General features: G+C 35.0%; 1 protein-coding gene across 6 annotated transcripts in view; it reads left to right on the forward strand.

Annotated features, from left to right (window-relative positions):
• Fhos (Formin homology 2 domain containing) overlaps positions 1-24,074 on the forward strand; it is a 782,871-nt gene that overhangs the window by 138,102 nt on the left and 620,695 nt on the right. For 2 of the 6 annotated variants that reach the window (XM_072543999.1, XM_072543996.1), the window contains exon 1: positions 7,099-7,243. The exons of 3 other annotated variants lie outside the window; for them this stretch is intronic. The gene's annotated coding sequence lies outside the window, so the exon portion shown is untranslated. Of the gene's footprint in view, positions 1-7,098; positions 7,244-24,074 lie in introns of those variants that run through there. One more of the 6 variants, XM_072543997.1, reaches the window with a different exon arrangement.

The raw sequence follows: 24,074 nt of genomic DNA on the forward strand, positions 1-24,074 counted from the left end.
TTTAAAATAGGCCAGTATTTCATAGCAATTAAACTACAATTCGATTGTGTTTTTTTAAAGAAACTTACATATATGAGTATTCTGTAAAAGCAGATAATCTATTATAAACAATAATATTATTGTTTTGCCATTGGAAGTGCTAAAACACAATCAACGGAAAAACCCAATCCAAATCTATACTCTCTGTCAAAGCTCAAAAGAAATTTTCAAATGCCAATAATTGTACCATCAGAATTTTTATGTATTGATGAAACTTTGGTACCATTTAAAGGGTGATTAAAATTTGAACAATACATTAAAAATGGGCGCCACAAATTTGGAATTAAATTATTTAAAATATATTAAGAAGGGGGCTATTTGTATAAATTAAAAGTATACTGCGGACAAGAAAACAATAATGCTGAGAAATATACTGTCCCAACAAAAGTAGTATTCTCCATCGTTTAGGCCTCTCTTACTCATCGCGTCGTCTACTTCATTCCTCCAGGATCTTCGGGGGCGTCCTCTTTTCCTCCTTCCTATGGGGCTCCATTCGGTTCTTCTATTTATCCATCTTTTGTAGCTAGTTCTTCTTACATGCCCATACCACTTTAGTTTTTTTTGTTCTATATATGTTAGTATGTCTGTTTCTGTTGATGTTCTTTGCTTTATTTCGTCATTACTTCTCCTATCCATTCTTGTTACTCTGCAGCATCTTCCCAGGTATTCCATCTATGTTGCTACTTACTATCTTTCACTGTTTTTCTTGTTTATAATCCAATTTTCATCCCCATATTATGTCATAATACTTCGCACTAATGTTTTATAAATCTGTGATTTTGTCTTCATATTTAGGTTAGCCCACCATACTGAATTAAGTTGTCGGATTGCTGTTCTTGTTTGTCCTAATCTTTGCTTAATTTCTTCCTCTATTGTTGCCTTTTTCGTGATTATAAACCCCAAGTATTTGAATTTATCCTTTCCTTTGATTGTTACTTTGTAGTCAATCTGCACATCTTCTATGTCTTCTTCACTTGTAGATAGGTATTCTGTTTTCGCGAGGATAATAGTAGCTAGCCTTGGTATATTCTTCTTGTAGTTTCTTCATCATGTAACTGAGGTCTTCTTGGTCTTGTGCAATCACTACTTGTCGTCTGCAAAGCTAAACGTATATAGGTATTCGTTTCGTACCGGTACTCCCATGCCTTCGTATTGTCTTTTCCATGTAGTCAAGGCTTTATCTAAGTATTTTGAATAGGGTTGGAGATGTGGAACAACCCTGCAGGAGCCCTTTTGTTGTGGTGAAGTCTCCTATGATTCTTGTTCCCATTTTAATATACACTTTATTTTCTTTATACAGAGCTTTTGTAGCTTGTATGAGTTCCGTCTGTATTTCTAATTTGTACATTGCCTCCCATAGTTCTGACCTTTTTTTTCTCTTTTTCTTTTCCAACAGTTGTTCAAGGGTGTATATGTGATCTATGCATGATCTTCTTGCCGGGAAGCCTGCCTGATCTTTCCCGATTTTGCCTTTTATCGTTTGCTCTATCTTTTCTCGCAGTATCTTCCTATTGATGATATTACGCTTATTCCTTTGTAGTTTTCGCATCGTTTTCTATCTCCTTTCTTAAATAAGGATGTCATATGTGCCTCCGTCCATTCCTTTGTTCTCAATTTATGGCTTTCTGAAATTTTATCATCCGGTGTAATTTTTTTGAGTCGTATTTTATAAGCTTATTTATTTCATAATAGTGCTGTTTATTTGTTATATGTTCTTTCTCTCTAAGTCCTTCGAATGCTGCTTTTTTTATACTCGATTTTATGTGCTCGTATATTTCTTCGATGTTGCCGTATCTGAATTCTATTAATTTTTGGTCTAGATGTTGTTTGTATAGTTCTCTTATTAATAATTGTTCTTGGAGTAGTTCTATATTGTATTGTTTTTCTCTTATAGTATTCAACGGTTCTTCTGTAGATGGGGTCTTGTTATGTCTCCAATTAATGCCCATTTTTGCTGTCAGTAGTTTATGGTCAGTTCCATATTCTGCTCCTTTTCTGACTCTCACATCTTTTATCATTATTGTGGTAACTTGTTTGACTATTACGTAGTCTATTATCGATTTCAGCTTTCGTGTTTCTTGCGTCCATGTATATTTATGAATATTTTTATGTCTGAAGAATCCGTTGGTGATTTTTTAGGTTGTTCAGTTCGCATAATTCAATCAGACGTTCTCCGTTATCGTTTTGTTCACCCTCTCCAAATCTCTCCACTACTTTATCGTTTTTTTTCCTTCCGGTTCTGCCGTTAAGGTCTCCTGTTATAATTATCTCCACGTTCTTCTTAATTAGCTCTATTTGGTGTTGAAGTTGTTCCGTGAAATTTTCTTTTTCTACTCTCGGGGAATCGTCTGTTGGTGCATATACTTCAAGTATCAGTGTTCTAACCCTGTTCTTTCACTTATTTTTGGTTAGTATTCCCACTCCTGCCTTTGCTCTACATTCCTTATTAACTCCACTCCAGCAGTGGACATGGTCTTCTATTGTTTTCATTCCATATCCTTTTATTTTGGTTTCTGTTGTTACTAGTATGTCGATGTTGCTCTCTTTAAACTTCTTCATCACTTCCGTCGCCTTTTTCCTTGTATATTGCACGTTGCACATATGAATGTTCTATCTTTTCTTCTCGTTTTGATTTTTGGTTTAGCTTTGATAAGACTAGATCTTCCAAACTCTTCGCAACATTGCCCCCCCCCCGTATCCGATTATCTTCCACCCAGGGATGTGCTTCCGTATTTGGCTTTTTCATCTTGCGATTTTCATTATTCTTACCCTTACGTTTTTCTGTGTGTTAGATTGCTAATTCCTAACGCCACAACCTCCGTTTGAAGGACCTTTTTTTCAGCCGCCTATTCTGAATCAGACGCTGTTGGTTCTTCCGCCCTCTCAACCATTGTGACTTTTCCAGCCATCCTCTGCTCTTGAGACCGTTGACCGGTTTTCGCCTGTACCATAGTCATGGACCTCCACAGAGTGCTATCAGCCGGGTCAGCTGAACCTGGTTTTTTTTAGAGCTGTTACTACTCTATCCCTCCTCTTTTATCCGGGCTTGGGACCGGCTGCATACCAATACAGGCAGAGTTCCATATTACTATTACAAATAAATGACTTACCTACCTCTAGGTTTTTTTCTAATAATCAAGATCATAAATTATAGAATCGGATAAGAGACAGATTTGTTCTAATTGCTACGACAAATATGTTACGGAAATGGGAAGGAAGCTTGCAAAAAATAAAACAAATAAAACAAAATATCGCTGCGACATAGGTAACAAGTACTTGTGTCTTTAAAGTTAGTACACTCTGGAGTGCATTTAATATTTTTTTAAGTTTGGTCGTTCACTATATATTCCTAAATAATAACCAATTGTGTTTTTGTTAATTCAGGCAATAAAATACCCAATTTAGTAAAAGTAAAACTAAAAAAAATTAACTTATTTTTATTGTGACCATAGCGGACAACTCAGTCCACCGGCACAAAAATCAACCATAGTAAAATAGTGCTATTCTCCGTTCATAAATTGTTGAGAGCACGAAATATGCCTCAAACTCATAAAACGGTCGTAAACCATAGGCGTTCCTGAGGTGTTGATTCATTAAATAATAATATAATATTTTTTAATACTGTTAATATATATAATATTAATAATATTTCAATACTAATATATTTAGCAAAAAAACAATTAAAACTTTCACGGCTAATGTTATGTAATTATATTATATTAATAAAAATAAGAATTTAACCATTAACAATTTTGTAAATAAGAATATCTTATCTCTTTGGATATTTCAATACTAATCTTCGCGTTTAATCACTTTACTAGAAAACCTGGAATTCATATCCGAAGGTACTATTCGTTGCAAGATAATTAGGATGGAATTCCCCAGATTTTTAATAATATAATGGGTATGCTTTGGCCACGTGCTTCGTTTCTTCAGTTTATATTCGAAACTTAACTTAAAAGGGTGAAGATATTACGAACGAAAACAATTTTTTTGTTTAGTACGGTAATTTACGGCTCGTCGGTGTGTCCGCGTCTACGGCAGTAATTAGCGTCTCGAATATTTCTTTTGCGAATTATATGCAGTGCGTGAGTGATTTTTTATTCCATATACCTACGAACATATACGTACTCTTCGCTCGTGCTCGTTTTGTTGGATTGTTTGTGATGGCTTCATCATCAACATCATCAAGTTTTACACCGGTACTGTTGCGTACAGTCAGTAAGTCTGTCTATTCACCAAGAGAGAAGACTATTGTTCTGAATGTTCACGATGCTCTGGTTTCTCAGAATTCCACAAACACTGCTCGCAACATAGTCGAAAGTTGTGCCAACATGACTGGCGTAGGAGAGTCAACTATATATAGGTTCCTATCAGAAAGAAAAAAAACACGGTATAACTAACCCAAACACAAACGAACACTTAAAGAGAGGGAAAAAGCCTATTGAAATTGATGAATTTGCCAAAAATGGTATTCGAAGGAAAATTCATGGATTTTTTTTCAAAAAAAAAAAAATACCAAACCTAAACAAAATTTTACAAGAAGTTAGAGACGACCCGGATTTGCCTCATATCGGACGAACTAAATTGTGGCAAGTTTTAAAAGAATTAAATTTCCGGTGGGAGAAATCAGACCGAAAATCACTTTTGATTGACCGGGAGGAGATAATATGTTGGAGAAGAAATTATCTAAGATCCATACGAAAATGCCGGGCTGAAGGAAGGCCCATCTTCTACCAGGATGAAACGTGGGTAAACTCAGGTCATACTCTAAAAAAAATTTGGTCAGATAAAAATATATTAAGCTCCAGGCAAGCCTTTATGGAAGGTTGGTCTACTGGTATCTCCCCACCTTCTGGTAAAGGCAGTAGATTAATAATTTCTCACATTGGCAGTAAAAAAGGATTTGTTAAGCATAGTTTGTTGGAATTTCAGTCCAAAAGCACAAAAGACTATCACGAGGAGATGACAGCTGATGTTTTCGAAGAGTATTTTGAGCAGATGATTGAACACATACCACCAAACTCAATTATAGTATTAGATAATGCACCTTATCATTCACGACTAGTAGAAAGACTTCCTGCGTGGAAGAAACAGGATATTCTTGACTGGCTGCGGATTAAGTATCTGCCTTACGAAGATGGAATGGTAAAAGCAGAACTTCTAAAAATTGCCCGGCTACACAAATCTAAGTTCAAGGAATACGTAGTTGACAAAATGGCGGAAAGGCGAAACATTACAATCCTTAGACTTCCACCCTACCACTGCGAAATAAATCCAATTGAACTCATTTGGGCACAAATGAAAAGTTATGTGGCTAGAAAAAATACGTTATATAAAATACAAGCTGTATGTGAATTGTTATACGAGTCTTTACAACATATTACAGAACAAAACTGGAAAGATGGAGTAAGGCATGTAATAGAAGAAGAACAAAAAATGTGGGATCTTGATAACATAATTGATGCGACCGTAGAGACACAACCGCTAATTATTAACCCTCAAGATGACTCGGATTCCGAAGTTGATCCTATTTATTTTGAATTTGAATAGTTTTCTAATCGTAATTATATAAGGTAAGTAATAATAGTTGTAATCGTAAGGTATTAAAGGGGAAAGGCGCAAAATGTCGCCTGTCAAAATGTTCAATGTGTTTTAAATGTATCCATTTTTTTTTCAAATCCTGAGAAAACTAAACAGCATTTTTGAAAAATTTAAAGGCAGAATGAAATATTTTTTAGAATAAATAAAACGTTTCTTTTGCATGCAATATTTTCAATTAAAAATTATACTATATTTTCTCTTTTATTTTCACCCCTGTTACATAACATATTAAAATAAACATTGTAGAAGTTTTCAGGGACTTTCTGCCCTCAGTAATAATGTAATCTTTCATTCTGCTTTTAAATTTTTCAAAAATATTTATTAGTTTTCTCCGGATTCGAAAATAATGGATACATTTAAAACACATTGGAAATTTTGCCAGGCGATATTTGGCGCCTTTTTCCTTAATTAAATAAATGTATCTTTTACAAATGGCAAGAAACTTTTGATTTTTAAATAAAATAAATAAGTTTTATTAAAAAATACAATTTACATAAGTACAATTTAAAAAATATATTTATTTAGTTCAAATAAATGTTTCAATCATATACTCTACGACACTGGTCGTTCATCTCTAACCATTCAAAATACCCCCGTAATAGGATTATAAGGTATTGTATTCCTTCAGATATAAGGTGGGTTAGTCGAAAACGTCTTACACCGTCAGTTTCAGGTTGGTTTTTACTATTATATCGTATTACCTATCCTCTGTATTTCAGTTTTCTAATTAGGGTTAAACTTGTAGTGAGCTATCAACATATTGTGAACCGACTGTAAAAACATCCTTCAACACTCCCCATATGTGGACAATATCGACCCACCACGGCCCCTAGACAAAAAAATTTCCAACTAAAGTGGTGAACAACCTTGACCCATCATGGCACTCTATGTGTTAAGCTTATCCAAAATAGTTCAATTCTAAATTGCTCAATATCAATGTTAGTTTTCGTTCGAGACGTCCAAATATTCAAAGCATCGAACGCGTATTTAAAACTCCGGTTGGCATCGGCTATAAATGCTTGTAGTCCTGGCTCCGCACAGGCTGTCCAGAGATGCAAGTCTCTGTTGCCACGCAACCTTAAAATATCGACTAATCAATTACCTTTTTCGTAGACCCTGTATAGTTATTAGGGCTGGATTATTAGGGTTATAATATTACTATTATGTTAGCTTTTTTTACTTTTTCCTTTTTATTCCTTAATTTTTTTGTGATTTTTGTATTTTTATAAATATTCTTATTTTTTAGCTTGCTTTTCTCGCTCCTGTTAAAAGTTTTCTCTTAATTTAATGTTATATATATAATGCTATTTATATGTAAGTATATAATTGTATTAGTTCCATTAAATAATTCATTCCATAAGCGTATTTTCTATTCTTCCCTATCGGCGACCAGCGCCGGGCCTATTTCTCCTGTCTGTCCAGTTGTTTATCTGTACAGCGCGCTCGCAGATTTGCCGGTCTATGCTGCACCGAAAGAAACAGTCTCGTCGTGGTTGCCTTGTAAATAGGACGTTGGACCCTGCATCGGCAGCAGGTAGTCATGCACAGTTTACTTGTTTTTGCCCAACTTGAATAAAAAAGTACTGTACAGCCGGTAATTGTGAGTGATATTTGATGATTTTTTGAGTTTTGTTTACCATCTCGATCAGTTTTTTTATTAGTGCTGTTGTTTTTACGTGAAAGGTTTTTGATTTTTGATATTTCTACCTTTTTGGCAATATTGTAGTGTATAAATTTATTGTCAGTTGTACCTTGCTACAGGTGATAAATGTTCAAGGATTTTAAGGTTAGGTTTATTTGTTGTTTATTGAATTTTGGGGCATTTTACTAAAACAATGTAATAGAATATTTTTTTTATTTATTTATTATTATTATTAAAATATAATTTGTTAAATCTACACGAATTTTTCAGCGTTTTCTTACCACTAAGCTAACCAGCAATTGCTATATAATCGGTTACCTCTTATCTGATATCTATCTGCCTTGGTCATCTTGTTTATTTATGAAAATGACTATGGCTATTGTTGTGTCCGTATCTGTCTCCATTCTCATGTTTCATTTATTATCTGTCCATTTTATAAGATGGATTATGTCTCTTTCGCTAGTTTTTGTAGATTTCTTTTATTATTGCATTATTTAACTGTTGCTTTATTTGTCTACTTTTATACCCTGCTCAATAGTTCGTTTTTCCAATTATCATATCTTTCGTTTAATCTTGTTATTTTTCCTGAACAGCAAAGTAAATTCGTTATTTTTTGACTCACTTATTTTAACTTTTAAAAATTATTATTCATTACAAAAGTCTTCAATTCTATTCTTGATTATTTCTAATATTATAATTTCCATGTCGTAATCATCCACCAACTCCAATGACATTTAGTATTTTTGAAAACACTTAAGATTTTAATAATTTGCGTTATTTTTTAACCTGTCTTTTTCCATTGGTTTTATTATTATCTAAATATTTTAAGATGAATGTTGATATGCTACCAACTATGTATATAAAACTTTTCTTTTTCTCATTGATTATTTCGTTATATTTTTGTTATTTCCCAACATTTTCTTTAATTATCACATCTTGTTTATAAAAGTTACCAACTCATTTACATAATAAATTAGATCAATTTTTGGCATTATTATGCAAAATTTGCATATTCTAGGTAATTTATAATTCTAAAATAATCGGAGTGGTAGAGATTAAGTTAATATTTGTTCGGCATATGTACCTAGAAGTATGTCCACTTTCCACCTATTTCTTATCTTATCAGGATGTTCCCTGTTTAGTATGTAGGTTTCACGGGTGGAAGAAAATGTTTTCACAGAGTTTCGTTTGTTCATCCATTCAGAAGATTGTCTTTGTAGTAAGGTCCCTAGATTTCGACGAAATATCATTCATTATGTTTCCACTCTAGTTTCTCTATATGGCTCAGTTTATATAGCAAAATTAAACCTGTTTTGGCTCAAAATTTAATAGCAACCAAATATCAATTAGTTTTTACTCGAATTTTATATGAAAAAATCTAAAATAATCGGTATTTTTTCGTTTATAGTGAACAATTTTAATGCAATGTTAATTTAAATCGCAGTTTAACAAGATTTTTGTAGACAATCAAGAAACAATTGTTTTTTATAAAACCTTATTACAGTCGAAGAAATCGCTAAAACTGGCCCTTTTTTTGACCTTAGGTTCAAGATCTATTTAGGCAGACAATTGGTTGGATAAGTAAAAAGGTTGAATAAGTAAATTAACTTTTATTCTTCGTTTACATTTACTTCTGAAAATTTCCTATTTCGTTCATTCACTCAATTTTCTAACCTTTCCATTGTAAACAATATTGGTGACTGTACAAAAAAGATAAAATGGAAGTTTCGCATGATAATAGGGACAATATCACATGGATTCAGCTATACAAATTTCAATAAATTTGACTTAACAGTAACTGCAAAATTGAAATTGTTTATCCCAGAAAGCTTTTATGTACAACGATATTATGCATTAAATTTTTAGGTCTACATAATTTCTGAATGCACTAAATTGAAGTGAACGGCTTTTTTTTTATCAAATTAAATCATTTAATAATTAAAAAATGTCTTCTAAATATTGTAAAATAGGTTTACAATACGAACCCCTTCTCATATCGGTTGGCCCAACGTTAGATTGATAAGAAAATTAAATTTTCGACAAAAAAATAAAAATAAAAGCGCAGCCTAAATTTAGAGGTTTTAAAATTTAAAGCATCGAACAACATTTTTGAATTTCCTTATTAAGTATAGAAAATATTTTATAACGTAATGAAAACTATTGATTAAACAGAATAATAATAAATAAAAAAAAAACCCATAGAATATGTAATATTAACAAAAAAATGTGAAAGTTTACCGCTGAGTTACATCTCCTTTATTTTTAATGACATCCACAATTCTTCGATGCATAGTTTTTATCATCAAGTTCTGATAAAATTCTAATTTAAACGAATCCCATATTTCGTGCAATTTTTCCTTCAATTAGTTGACGGACTTGGCAGGATGTTTTCTCAAAGCTTTTCGCAACACAAAGTCTCTATCGGGGAAAAGTCGGTACTGTTAGAAACTCATTCCTGAAGTGGTATGTCATAGTCTTCAATCCATTTTAAACTCTTTTTTTGAGGTGTGGCAACCTGTGCCGTCCTGTTGGAAGACAAAATCTTCCGCTGATGTTAAACAGTGTTCCATAATCGGTAAAAGAGATTCTTCGAAAATATTCAAATATTTGTCCGTGTTTACAATCCCATCAATGAAATGTAACTTTCCTTCACCTTTAGACGACATGCTGCCCCAGATCATGACAGATGCAGGAAATTTGACTTTTCTCTTGGGACACTTGGGATGAAAAGCTTCATTTTTCCAGCAAATGACGCGACTCATACTATCTCCAACACACACCTCAAATGTGAACTCATCACTCCATTGTATTGAATCCTATTGCGATTGAGTCCAATCTTTATGCTCTTTTGACCATCTTAGTCTATTTTTCTTTTGATGTAATGTTAAGAGTGGCTTTTCCTTAGCCTAAAATAAATTGAAATTTATTAAAAACAATTCGTACTAACCTTTTCAACTATAAAACTTACTTTTTAAGTACCAAATCCTAATTTGTGGGCCTCTCGGTGACATGTTAATCTAGAAACGTGTCTTCCAATAACGTCACTCCATAAAACGCTTAACTCCATATAATTTGTTCGTTTATTTTTCACTATAATGCGTCTTAATGCCCTTCGATCTGCTTCGGTTATTTTACTTTTTCGTACATTTCTAGGTTTTGTAACTACCGAACCTATAGTTTTGTATCTTCTGACTATATTTCTTACACTATAGCGTAACAATTGCAACATATTCGCGATTTCCGAATTGGATTTTCCGGAATTAAAAAGCTAATAATGATTTGGTTTTTGCCTTTGGTTATTTGTCAAAAAAGTTGACGTTTGTCAATTCTCTAGTTGTTTTGACTTTGCAAAAACGTTTATAGCTCAATATTTAGTTTCTATTTCTGCTTAGTTTAGTCAGTTCTCTAGTTATTTTTAGTTTGCAAACGCGTTTATACCTGAATATTTAGTTTCTGTTTCTGTTACTTTAAGCAATTCAAGTTTAGGTAAGTTGTTTTTAGTTAGTTGTTCTTAGTTAATATTTAGTTTAATTATTGTTTAACGAGACGTTTAAATTTTTACAAAGGCAGAATGGTACGTACTATAGCCGACAAAGTACGTCTTTTTAATGAGAGGTACTCCGATTGCCCTGCATCGAGAGCTTATATGAGGAAGCTTCTTCGGAAATTTAAACAAACAGGTAGTGTTCAAGATGTCAAACGATCTGGTCGACCAACAATTAGTAATGACAAAAAAATTGACATAATTTCAGAAATTGTAGTGAACCCTACTTCTTCTACAGCCCAAGTTGCATCTATCTATGAAATCAGTCAAAATACAGTACATCGAGTGTTGGCTGAAAACAAATTTCATCCATACAAATTAAAAATTGTGCACCAACTTTCAGATGACCCCGACCGAAGACTAGAATTCTGTGAAAATATGTCCAATAAAATTAACCAACAGCCCGATTACATAAAAACGATTTGTTTTAGTGAAAAAGGTACTTTTTCTCTCAATGGACATATTAACACACACAATATGAGGTATCGGAGTGGCACAAATCCCCACGTCGTTCTTGAAACACACTCAATTTCCAAAAAAAAAAATAAATGTTGTGGCAGGTATTTTGGAAAACCACATAGTTGGCCAGTTTTTATCAACACTAACTTAACCGGTAACTGTATCTGGAGATGTTACAAAATGCAATTAAACCGTTAATACTTGAAATTTTGGAGGATAATCCAAATGAACTCGGCAACTTGGAAATAATGTTTCAACAAGATGGTGCTCCTGTACCCCATTATGGTGCAGTAAGACGTTATCTAGATGAGGAATATCGTAGTAGATGAATTGGACGACGAGGTACGAGAGTATGACCAGCTCGGTCACCATTAGATTTTTTTCTGTGGGGATCCTTGAAATCTAAAGTTTACGCTACAGCACCCGACAATATTGACATTTTGAAACAACGAATTGTTGAAGAATGTAGGGCACTTTTTGAACACTTACTATAAGAACTGGTTGTTAAATAGTTAATTAAATGAGAAGCTAAAAGTTTATTATTTATTTATCAAAATGAGCTTAAACTCAAACAAAATAATTATTATGACTGAATAGGTATTTTCAATATTTCAAACGAGGTATCACTTGCCATAAGGTCCCATTTAAAAACATATGTCACAGTGGCGCTGTCACGTCATCTGTCACTATTGCGTCACCTGTTATGACTACTTGAGCAGCCTGTTTGTTTATTATCTCCCTCCAAATTTCACTATTATAACAATAACCGTTCAAAAGATACGAGTGGGGGAACGAACTTTTGACTAGCACTGTATAAAATCAATTTATAATGTATTAATAATATTTATACAACAACGTTCGACTAAAAATTATTTCAGAAATTCATTCTAATGCAGGCCAAATAATCAAAAATTGCACTGACAAGGTACCATGCAAATGTGATAAATCATACTTGCTTAAAAGCTTTTTACTACATGAAACAAACTTGAAAAACTCTTCGAAATATATAAATAGATTTTATAGTGAATAAGGCAACTAACAAATGAGATTCAGTGTAATTAATCTTTATCTATTTTTCAGTGTTATAATATATTCATTAAAAGTGAGTCATTAATACATCCTTATCAGCAGTTTTTTAAATTATTCTTTTTACCTTTTACCATGAAGATTTTGCTGGATAACAACCAGCGAACCCGCATTTCTACTGTTGGAACCTTAGTCGAAGGTAGAAATGGTCCAAGTGGTTTTTTTAATTGATTCGTTTCGCGCATATTGTCTCACCGATTCCGTTAACGCATTCAACGATTGTTATATTGATGTTCCCAAGAAAATTTTTGCTGTTAATTAAAAATAAAATGTAATAAAAAAAATATATTTCTTTTTATAGATTTTCTTTTTCATTACATACTTTAAAGGTAACTGGAAGTATTCCATAGTTCTACTGTATAAAATAGTTTCCAGATCGTACGCATCTTTTACATTTTAATATATACATATAAAACTACAATTAAAAGTATTTTATTGTAAGATGCTTATGTCATTACCTGCGATTCCACTTTTTAAAAAAGGAGTTTTTATTTCGTAGCTGTGATTCCAAACATTCTGAATATTGCAGCCCAAATAGCATATTTTTTCCACTCCTTCTAACGGTGTATCGCCTGATCGCCGATCCCATCTTCTTATTCATCCAAGGCCTCTCTAAAGATGTTTTTCAGAGTATATGTTAAATAATGCCGGTGACAATATGCAACCCTGTCTAACTCCTTTTTCGACTGTGAAGATCTCGGTTCATTTTGAGATTAGTCTTATATCCTTACCATCGAGTCCTGATGTTTTTAGGATATCGATTAGTTTTCCATGCGGGACTTTACCAAATGCCTTCTCGAAATCAATGGAACATGCATACACATGGCAGTTGACATCCATGGTTCTCTGTATTAGAGCTTGCAAATTAAAAAGTGCTTCCCTCGTTCCGAGCCCTGCTCTGAATGAAAATTGAACTTGACCTGTTCTTCTTCTGTGTTCTTCTAATTTGGTGTCTATTCGCGAGTGAATGATAGTAAGGAATACTTTAAGTACATGGCTCATCAAACTAATTAATATATGAACTTTGATCAGATAAAAGGCATATATCGAGCACAGTTTAATTTAATCTTGCTTTGGGCAAGATTAAATTAAACTGTGCTCGATATATGCCTTTTATCTGATCAAAGTTCATTTATTCGAGCATTCAACCTTATATTTTTTTAATTAATATATGTTCTTCACATTTTCTAGCGTTGGCTTTTTTAGGAAGTGGAATGAATATTGATAGTAGCCAGTCTTTTGGTAAATAACCAGTCTAGTAGATGTTGTTGAATCGTTTCGTAAAAGCTATATGATTGGGTATGCCTCTAATAGCTTTAAAATTTCACCATGCACCTCATCAGGTCCTGGTAATTTCCCATCTTTGGGAATTGTTTATTTCAGTCGGACTTCGTGCTGCATCTTCGAATAATTCTTGCATATATTCTTTCCATCTTCGCTAAGCGCTATAAGTGATTTAAGTCTAGAAATTTCTGCAGAAAAATCTTCAGAAGTGGTAATCTTCACCAGACATTACATGGAACCAATTTAGCAAATTACTGTTAAATGAATAAATGATCAATGGAATAGATTTCCCAATGGACACCAATGTCAAATATTTAAGAATTATACTAGACAAAAAACATACTTGAAGATGGCGCATTAAACAAATTTGAACAAAATGCAATAAAGGTTTGAGTTTCCTAAAATCCATTATGCTAACTTGGTGTGGAGCGGATCCCTAATAGCAGTACGGAAAGAAAAAACGGATTGCTGTAGCCGTTTCCAAGAAACAGTCGATATGCTAACTTTACAGTAAAGCTAGCATGGCCATAGCTATATCTCGGCAATGAAAAAGGCTACAGAGCCTATGTTTTATATCAACAGCAATTAGTTATCAATCAAATATGCCACCAAGATGGGCCTTGTACTCCTTTTTCTTGCCAAAATATAGTTATGGCTATGCTAGCTTTATAGTAAAGTAAGCACAATCATTGTTTCTCGGAAACGGTTGCAGAAATAAATTGTTTCTTGTCGTAAAACTTCGGCAATAAATTCCTTGCGGTTCGCGTTTTGGCCGATATCTCGGTTTTTCCGACGGTGTGATTTGAGCTAGAGGATATGGAGGTAGCTGTTGGGGATCGGTTAATATACCAATCAACAGCAATTAATTAGCAATAAAATATACCGCCAAGATGGGCCATGTACCCTTTTGCTTTCTGAGATATAGCTATTGCTATTTTAGCTTTACCGTAAAGTTAGCATACCCACTGTTTCTTGAAAAGGGCTAGTGTTGGTCTGAATTCGGCCTTATAAAACGGATGTGGTAATTTGCATATTTCTGCAATCTCCAAAAAAATTATATTTACACAAACTAAAATAAGTAAACAACTAGTAGGCGGCCATTTTTTCTAAAATTGTTGGTAAAAAATTCCTTTGAACATACGGTTAAGTTAGGTAAATTCTAGACCATGGGAACTCATGACTTCCTTTGAACTGTTGGTTCCGAACCAACCCATCTCTACTCCATTGGGTGCCTACTCTTTGTCCGGTGTCGATCGTAACGAAACTGGTTACAGAATTCGTTAAATTTTGAAATTTAAATCAGCTGATCACGAAGGAGGAATGTCCGTTGTATACGATAATAAAATATTTATTAACGTTTTATGACTGAAGTTTTATTAATCTGAATCGATTTTTTTAAAGCATTTTTACATAAGATATTTATACAATTAATTTATTCTTTTTTATTAGATAGATAGAAACCAACTTTTTTCAACTTGTTTTAGAGGTCATTTATCTTATTGGCGAAAAGAGGAATTAGAACAATTTCTTGAGTGTTTTAGTTTTTTTTTATTTATTTTTGGATCTTCTTGCGCAATTATTTAAAAATCTTCTTTTTCTTCTTCTTCTACTTCTTGGAGATCTTTCGATCTGTTTAATTCTGAAGCTGCCTCTGGTTAATTTCCTGGGAGGTAGATTGTCAACTATCCCTCCATCTTTTAGGTGGTCTTCCACTTAAAAGATGGAGGGTGGTCTGATTCTGGTGGTGGTTCCACCCAGGTGGTCTGACTCCTTAGGAGGTCTTGAACCGGGCGGGTTGTTTTCTAGGGCAATTTTTGGGAGTCTATTCTCATCCATTCGTCTTACATAATTGTACCACATCCTCTTTCGCTGCCTTCCCCATCTTACAATATCTTAAATTGCACTGCTCTCTGACGTAAAGTCGGTTCGCTATATTAACGCGGGTTTCGGATTAAAATTTTTATTGTAAGTACCCAGTTTTAATTACCTGCTCTTTGGGGAAATATCAACTGGTCAAATGAAATGAAAAATAATCCATAACTTTTTTAATTAAATAATAATGGAAAATCTTTTATATAATTGACAGTATAATAAGGAGAATTACTTCATTAATGGAGTCTAATGTGGCTAATATAAACCTAATAATAATTTTATATTACACTTCACACAGAAAATATGGTCTATGTATATTTGTTCCATAGAGAGAATTTCTAATGAAAAATAAAAAAATTTAATTTGCCAACAAAAATGAAAATTCGTCATTATCATCAAAAATATCATAATCGTCATCATCATCACTGTCATCACCATTAATTGTTATTATGATTGGACTTATTTCGTTTATTTTATTTTCACGAGTCCACCAATCTTCTATTAGTTTCTCGCACTTGAATATACAGTTGCGCCACACTTCTGGAGTTACAATTGAAAGTGCCTTTCGCCAAGTTTCCCGAACTGCGTCGTCGCTCAATGGCCCAATGTGGTTGTCATAATATTGTTTTGCTATTCCCCATATATATTCGATGGGATTAAACTGGCAATGATACGATGGTAGATGCAAAACTTGATGATCGTAACTTTCAATAATCTGATCCACAACAAAGGTTTTTGGTTTTGCGTGGATATTTGCCAAGCGTAATAATTCTGATTTTAAAATATGTTGTGTAAATGGTATATGTTCCTTTGTCAACCATTCTTTAATTTTATTAACAGTCCAAGAATTCGTTGGACTTTTGTTTAATACTTCAGAATGGTAAGGTGCATTGTCTAAAATAATTACGCTGGGCTCACTTAAACCTGGGAGAAGTTTTTCATGTAACCATTTTACAAACATTTCTGTGTTCATATTATCGTGATAGTCACTTGATTTTGATTTAGATGAAAATATTAAATCAGCACCTTCTATAAAACCCGATTTCCCTCCTGCATGTAAAATTATGTGTCTCTCCCTTCTCCATCAGTATGTTTGATAGACTTTACGTTATCATCTTGCCATATTCTCTTGGTTGCACCCCTAGAAAATATCCATGTTTCGTCTAAATATATAAAATTTGCCCTTTCTTCTTTTAATTTAGAATATTTTCTTAGAAAGTTAATTCTTTTATGCACAACAGAACTTCTTTCACAAAGGGCTTTTCTGTTATCCTCCTTTTGAAATTTGAAACCCAAATTATGTATCACTTGCCATAGACTTGTTCTGTCAATTTCGTCAAATTTTCTATCTTTTAATTCCGAGAGAATTGTATTTAAGGTCACATGTTCCTTGTTGGCTCGCATTCGATAAATGGTATCACGAATTTCAAATTTTTTTCCATCTGGAATATCTTTCATTTTCAATGATAGGCGAGTTTTTCGGTGATCTTCTTTCGGCCGTTCATTATTGCGATTTTGTAATACTCCTCTTAGTTTGGTTTCACTAATTCCTAGAGCATCACATACGCGTTGTTGAACAGACATTACCGATTTTAAAGGACCGCCATGTTCTTTTTCATCCGTAAAATACTTATGTACACTACAAATTAGACTATCTACATGTAACACACGTCTAGGCATTTTTAAATATTTCCACCAAACATACAATGTCAACACTGGCAAAGAATCAATTCAACTGCAATATTGTAACAAATTTATACCTACCCTAATGTTATTTTAATGTATTTTAAAATATGACCATTAATGCAGTTTTTACCTAATTTTCTGGGAAGTCGTTTACTGCAACTGGCTATCAATGAGTCATTAGCATAATTTTGTTAATCCGAAACCCGCGTAAATATAGCGAACCGACTATATGTATGTCTCACCCTGTCCTTCTTGTTTTACCCACTATTGTTCTTAGGGTTTTTATTTCGGCAACCCTGAGCATATGTTTGGTTTTGTTGGTATCTTTGCGCATTTTAATGTCATATGTCATGATCGGTCGTATGCAAGTCTTGTAGATTCTACTATCTGTGCGCATATACGGATTTGTCCAGATTATCTCCCGCAGACATCCCGACAATGCGGATGCTTTGTTGATCTGACTCCTTAGGTCCTTTACTGTTCTATGAGGTTGTTCTCAACCACTAACTTACATCTGAGCGGATCTTTTGCTATTGTCATACATTTAGTTTTGTTGGTAGAAATACTCATATTTAGTTGGCGGCTTATTTGAAAGAACTGAAAGAGCTGTCTCTGAAGATCATCTTATAATTCAGCAATAATTGCTGCATCATCTGCGTAACACACCATACCAATTCTTTTGTTGCCCATTCTGTATCCGGAATTGAGAGATGTTACCTTGTTTATAATTTTGCCCATGAGTAGGTTAAACAAGAAGGGACTTAAACTGTCGCCTTGTCTAATTCCTCCCGGTGTTGGAATATTTTCAGTGAATTGTTCTCCTGCTTTAACTTTGGTTACATTGTCGTTATTTAGGTTATGGACTATCTTTGTTATGTTGGTCGGCGTTTTATTTTCTATTAATATATTTAGAATGTCTCCCAGGCGAACCCTGTCAAATACCTTCGTCAGATCAATGAAGCAAATATACGCTGGCATGTCAAACTCCATATAAAATAATATTTAAAAATCACTTTTTAAAATTGCTCATCTTTGTGAGATCTCCACTGTTATTGTACAACAGTATTGTGTCTACTTTTATATATTTTTTTCATATATTAATCCAATACTCAGAGATGAAAATACCAATGATTTTAGCCATTTTCTATAATTTTCATGAAAGCATTAAAATGTATCATTATTTCCATTGACAGATCACTATGGAATTTACATTGTTAGAGACTAATCTTCAAGACCTACAACATGAAATTTCGATTTTGAGTTTTAACAAAAAATGTGACGCATTTGAAATATGCTTAAAAGACTCTGAATTTAAACTTTCACACTACAAACGATTTAAAATGATTAAATCTGTTTCTTTTCGATTAGACAAGTACATTTTTCGAAACTACTCTTATACAACTTTTGCTACAAATTCCACCCAATACCGTTTTCGTCTAAGCATTTCCCGTAATATGCGATTGTTTGTAATGTGAAAGTTTAAAATCAGCACTTTTTAGACATGTTTCAGATGTCTAACATTTGTTGTTAAAATTCAAAAAAATAAAAAATTTCATGCTATAGGTTTTGAAGATTAAACTCAGCAATCGAAATTCCATCGTTACCGTTTACTGGAAATGATAAATTTTATTGATCGGAAAATGATAAAACGGAAAAGACATTGTCTTTGAAAGCCTTAATTCAATAAAATTTAAAATAAAACACCATGCTTGAATTAAAATATTATATTAAGTTATTATAAAATGAACTAAATATATCTAAAAGCTAAAAGTAACATGGGACAATGGAAATCATAAAAGCTGTTTGGTGAAATTGAATTTTTCTTGTCTAAGTCATTCTATATTTTCCACACATTGGTACAAATAGGTGTCAAGTGCTCCAGACACATGAATGTTTTACGATTATAATAACTGAATCTTATTTTCACACACTACACAATTTGTACAAACCCCAGCTCCGAGTGACATCTGTGTTCCAATGGATCAGTGGGACCCACATGTCCAAAGATCAAACCGGTCACACTCCTTAATGGAGCTGTACCTATCTAACAGAAACAAGTAGCAAATATAGACTGGATATAAACACCAGCAAAACCAAGCTAATGATCATCAGCATGGAAAACATAACTGGAGCAAATCTGTATGTGAACCAAATGAGAATTGAACGTGTCTCACAATACAACTACTTGGGAACTATAATTAATGAGTCGTGGGACAATACCCAAGAGATTAAATCTCGCATCGGAAAGGCAAAAAGTGCATTCTTGACTATGAGTTCTGTGTTCAAGATCCATGACCTCACCCTAGAAACAAAAATAAGGCTCCTTAAATGTTATGTGTACTCAGTGCTTCTGTACGGAGTAGAAACTTGGATATTGAAGGCGAAAACTCTATCAAAACTTCAGGCTTTTGAGCTATGGTCATACAGAAGGATCCTGAAAATACCATGGCTAGAGAAAGTTACCAATGAAGAAGTACTACGGAGGATGAACACAACTGTGGATTTGGTCAACATCGTGAAGAGCCGTTAGCTGCAGTACTTGGGACATATAATGAGAAACCAAGGTAGATACGAGCTACTTCAATGCATTTTGCAAGGTAAAATTGAAGGAAAAAGGGCCTCAAGACGAAGAAGAATATCCTGGCTTGCTAAACTGAGAGCATGGTATAGAAAGACCTCAACACAGCTATTTCGTATAGCAACCAACAAAGTCATCATAGCCAGAATGATCGCCAACGTTCAGAACGGACTGGTACCTTAAGAAGAAGAACCTATCTGACCCCCAAGCTATAACCAACCACCCCTCCTCATCCAAGGACATAACGAATGACGAGGTTTTTGTACTGAGAGTTACTTTGGATGCCCTGGGTAATGAGACATCCTCTGTTTTACTTTGTGTGGTTATTCCTCCTTATTTTAGGGGTAGCTAGACGAGCTTTTCTTCCTATGAGTGATTAAATTTATTAGTTGACTTGACTTTGGACTTGTGTCCCAAAAGTGTGTTCCGGACAGATGTCCGGATTTTTGTGTGCTCGGTCACTCAGCCGCCGAATCTGCAAATAAATTTTGTTTTCCTCGCCGGCTGAGTGCCCGAAAGGTCTGGCCACCAAGCTCACGCTGGTCGCACGTGAACTCGATGCTCAGGTTTCGCGACTGTAGGTCCTTTGACCTGCCTGAGGGGCGTCTTTATGTTTGTGCCTCAGAATTCACTTGATGTGGTTGCATCGTTGGCATAACTGCTGTAACAGGGTTGTTAATGAAGATTAAGATGAAATAATAATAGAAAGAAAGTAGCTGGAGAAAATTACCGGCGTTTGAGGTGGAATTATGTGTGATTCCACTTGCTTTCAATCTTCAACTTACTTATACCGCCGGTATTCTTTGGGTTTTTAAGTGGACTGTATTATTTTAATTGTACGTAAAGAATACTAGTAATTTACAACTAACTTTTATTTCTTAACGTATTATAGGTAACACAACCTAGTGAGTACTATATGTGACAATATACGTGGTTACACAAATTTATTAGTTTCACAATCGCGGAGACAAATTTTCTTATTGCTAAACACTTGAGAGAGAGACACGCTCTGAGAATCAAATCACAAATTTTGTTATTAAAGCACCATGTTTCTTCCGCGAGAGTTTGTAACAGACAGCCAAGGGTTTTTCTTGGATTCTTGGGACCGTCGGTCGCCGATGTCCGGAACAGGTCATTTTTAACGGGGTTTAGTAAGTACCGTTAGAGTTTACTGACGGAATGAATAGGGCGTCTTGGCATACAGGGTGGAGTACAGTTAGGAACAAAGGGAAATATACTATTTTGAGTATTACAGGGTTGTAAACAAAATCAGTTTACAACCATACTGCCCCCCAGAGAATGTCTACTATCTTGTAGCTTTACTTTTACTATAAGGCGGAAGAAGGGCCAATAACATGCGTTGAAGTCTCATCTGGCGGTAAGGGGATCAGTCTAGTGATAGGGCGAATGAACGTTCCACTTTTCGTGCGAACTTGTACTGCTCGAACGTTGTGGTCTTTTCCTTCATAAACTTCAGTCACCCGAGCTAATGGCCACTGTAGGGAGGGTAGTCAAGGTTTTTAACCAAAACTAAATCGCCGACTTTAATATTAGGAGTTACGTGAATCCATTTGGGTCGGTTTTGGAGCCGATTTAGGTAATCCGAGGTCCAACGCTTCCAAAAGAGTTGCTGAACTCGAGTACACTGCTGCCAGCGCTTCAGTCGATTATCCGGAGTGCATGAAATATCTACCTCTGGATAAGATAACAGGGGAGCACCTATTAAGAAGTGTCCTGGAGTAAGAGGCTGTAGGTCTAATGGATCAGTAGACAATGGGAATAGAGGGCGAGAGTTAAGAATGGCCTCTACTTGAGCAAGAATAGTGCAGAATTGTTCAAAGGTATATACAGAGTTACCAGTGATTTTAATCAAAAGTGACTTAGCACTTTTAATTGAGGTTTCCCATAATCCACCCCAGTGTGGGGATCTGGGAGGAATAAATTTCCAAGTGATATTTTGAGAAGCAAGGAACTCGTGAAACACATGAGGCTGTGTTGAGAAATGTTTTCTAAGAAGAGTGAGATGGTTATTGGCACCCACAAAATTAGTTCCATTGTCACTGTAGATAATGGATGGGATACCACGTCTAGCTATGAATCTTTTAAGACAAGCCAGGAAGGCGTCTGTCGTGAGGTCAGACACTGCTTCTAAACCTTTAGATGTAGGGGCTCTTCTCAAGGAAGAGGACTTTATGCAAAAGGGGCCTCCAAAATCTATTCCTGTGTTTTCGAAAGGTCGTTTCGATGTGACTCGTTCACGAGGGAGATCTCCCATAATTTGGGTTGAGGCGACGGCATTAAACCTAAAGCAAGTGTTGCATGAGTGTATTATACGTTTTACACACCTAAGTCCGTCAAGGGGCCAATATCTTAAGCGGACATTGTTTAAGGTGGTTTGAGATCCTGCATGTCCCAGCCGCTGATGCTCTGAGGTGAGCAACAGTGTAGTGAAGTGATTACGCGCAGGGAGCAGTAAGGGGTGTCGTTGATCAAAGGGTACATCCGAATACTTGAGTCGACCACCTACTCTAAGTAATGTAGACCTGTCAATGAAGGGATTCAGTGAAGCAATTTGCTTGTTAAGTAACAATCGACCTTGTGTCAGAGATAGTATTTCGGACTTAAAGAAAATGGCTTGAACTTGACGTATTAGGAATAGTCTGGAATCTTGCAATTCCTAAGGAGACAAATGACCAGATAAGCGGTCTTTATTTCGGGAATTGTACACAAACCGACGTATGTACGCCATGGATTTTATAAGTTTAGTGAATGATGAGAATCGGTTTATATATTCGATCCAATAATTTTTCTGAGTTTTGGTATATACATTAACTCCTTTCTTTTCTTCAGGGAGATTGACCATAGGCTCAAACGAGCTATTTTTAAACAAATAGCTAGATCGATCTAGTAGAAATGATGGTCCAGATGCCCAAAAGGATCTGGCCCGATCTGAAAGCTTGCCCCGAGATAAGAGGTCTGCGGGATTGAGTTCAGACTTTATGTGCTTCCACTTTGGGGAAGGGCTAGCGTTTTGGATTATTTCCACCCTGTTTGCCACAAAGGTAGACCATTTTTTGGAAGGTGAGTGCGCCCAAGAGAGAGCTACCATAGAATCTGACCACAAGATACTGTCAGAAATAGTAAGAGAACGAGATATTATGGCATAAAGCTTGGTGTAAAGACTGGTTAAGAGAACCATTGCACACAACTCAAGTTTAGGTATAGTGAGAGGTTTTCTCACTGGAGCTACACGCGATTTTGCAGCAATAAGTGTAGATGACACAGATGAATCAGAGTATTCTGCTCTTAAATACATGCAACATCCATATGCCTGAGTACTGGCATCACAAAACCCATGTAATTCGACTTGGACTACGTCCTTTTCTTCGATTATGCACCGAGGAATCGAGAAGGAGGACAGGTTGGTTAAACTTGACAAGAACTTAAACCAACTGTCTAAAAGATCGGGATCGGTCATAGTGTGGTCCCAAGAGAGATTTTTGGCCCATATTTGTTGCATTAGAATTTTTCCGTGAACAATTACAGGATTGACAAATCCTAGAGGGTCATAGCACTGCGCTATGACAGAGAGAATTTTTCGTTTGGTAGGTAAACTAACAGTAAGCGACTCTGGAATGGCAACTTGGAATACATCAGTTGCGGGATCCCACTTAATGCCTAGCACCTTGCATGGCCCTTTTTCAGGAAGAATGTCCTTTGACGCGCTGCTAAACTCTGCAGAGGACGCAGCAAGAGATGAATTGGATCTGATCTTGTGTATACTGAAGCCAGCGGAAGAAAGAGTAGAGCTTAACGAACGACGCAGTGAAATGATTTCTTTTTCAGTACTACAGCCTGATAAGATGTCATCCACATAAGTCTGATATAATAGGGTGTCTTTCACTGCCGTTGAACAAGAGGTATTTTGAGCAATGTTCTTTAAAACTCGACAGGCCAGATATGGAGCACTCTTTTGATCAAATGAAACTGTAGTTAGTTCAATGCAAGAGAATTGATCTTGTGGAGTTTCTCGCCACAAAGCGTTCTGAAGAAAGTGAAAGGAGGGGTTTAGTTTCACCTGCCGATACATTTTCGTTATGTCAGCAGTAAATGCAAATTTATGAGTTCGGAATCTGGTAAGAATTTCGAACAGTTCGGGCTGAACCTTAGGACCACGGAGAGTGATATCGTTTAGGGAGAGAGCTGAAGTGGTCTTAGCCGAAAAGTCGAAAACGACTCTCATTTTCGTAGTAGAGCTTTGGTCTCGTACAACTGCTAAA

The sequence above is a fragment of the Diabrotica undecimpunctata genome, chromosome 9 (assembly GCF_040954645.1).
Source record: "Diabrotica undecimpunctata isolate CICGRU chromosome 9, icDiaUnde3, whole genome shotgun sequence".
In the NCBI taxonomy this organism is placed as follows: Eukaryota; Metazoa; Arthropoda; class Insecta; order Coleoptera; family Chrysomelidae; genus Diabrotica; species Diabrotica undecimpunctata.